Source organism: Octopus bimaculoides, chromosome 6 (assembly GCF_001194135.2).
Source record: "Octopus bimaculoides isolate UCB-OBI-ISO-001 chromosome 6, ASM119413v2, whole genome shotgun sequence".
NCBI lineage: Eukaryota > Metazoa > Mollusca > Cephalopoda > Octopoda > Octopodidae > Octopus > Octopus bimaculoides.
The window spans coordinates 62349223-62350316 of record NC_068986.1 but is presented as its reverse complement, the minus strand read 5'-3'; the positions used below and the strand labels follow the sequence as shown (position 1 = coordinate 62350316).

The following is a 1094-nucleotide window of genomic DNA, read 5'->3' as shown; positions in this document are numbered from 1 at the left end:
TTGAAGAAAAGCAACAAAAATTCAATAGGTTATAGCAGTACGTACGTTTCGTACAAACTTCATTTATTCATGTAGTGAGAACACTACATAAAATGTGCAATGAAAATGTACTCTTCAGCTGCATAATGGAATTTCATTTTAGAAAGTCATTTTGTAGATGTGTGCAAAAAACAAGAGTAAGAGAAGAAAAAAATACCATCTTGACTGGGCTGCTATTCAACAGTCTAGTGAATCAAACAAGAATTTAATTTCTATATAATCTAATTGGAGGGGTAGTAGTAATTTCAATTTAGAGAAAGGTAGATTAAGTAGTGATGGACAGCAGGTTAGGGGTAAATCAAGCATGAGGAAAAGAAAATGAAAATGGAAGGACAATACCCTAAGGAGTATTCTCTAACCACTCCTTATATGTACTCAGACAGAGACACACACACTAACGTACACATACATAACATCCCCACCAACACAAAGCACACAAACATACATACACACGAGAACAAACACATACACACACGTGCACACACACACAACACCCTAGCAAATATTAATCACACACACACAAACGTGCACATATATACACACACCATCCTACCAAATATAAAACACACACACACCCATATACTCACGCCACAATAAACTCTAGGACCAATCAAAAACGGCTCACACACACAGATACAAACACATGTATATACACACACACAAATAGAGACATGCACAGAGACATTCTGACCTCTAAGACCAGTCCGAAAAACCACTGAACCATGACAGACTAGACCAGAAACAAAAAAAAAACTTTAATTCTACATTGCTCTTCCTTCCCCCCACCCCAACCAGCCTCCCACACTGTCCCTTAAAATAGTGAGCATTCCCTAGCTACACAAAAGAGAAAACATGTTAAAAAGACAGGTCAGTTTCTCTCCAATTTTTTGTAAATTCTTAAATATATCTCCTTCTGAGTATATACATACTACCAAACACTTTTTGTTGAATACTCTCTTTTAAACTGTTTTAAACATATTCTTATTATTATCAAGGAATGTAGAAATGTACTTTAATACTTAAACTGTTTTTAACATTTTCTTATTATTATCAAA

At 34.9% G+C, this 1094-nt stretch overlaps 1 protein-coding gene across 1 annotated transcript in view; it reads left to right on the top strand.

The window, feature by feature from the left end:
• Positions 1-1094, top strand: part of LOC106868711 (complement component C1q receptor-like) — a 200156-nt gene that overhangs the window by 149452 nt on the left and 49610 nt on the right. The window lies entirely within an intron of this gene.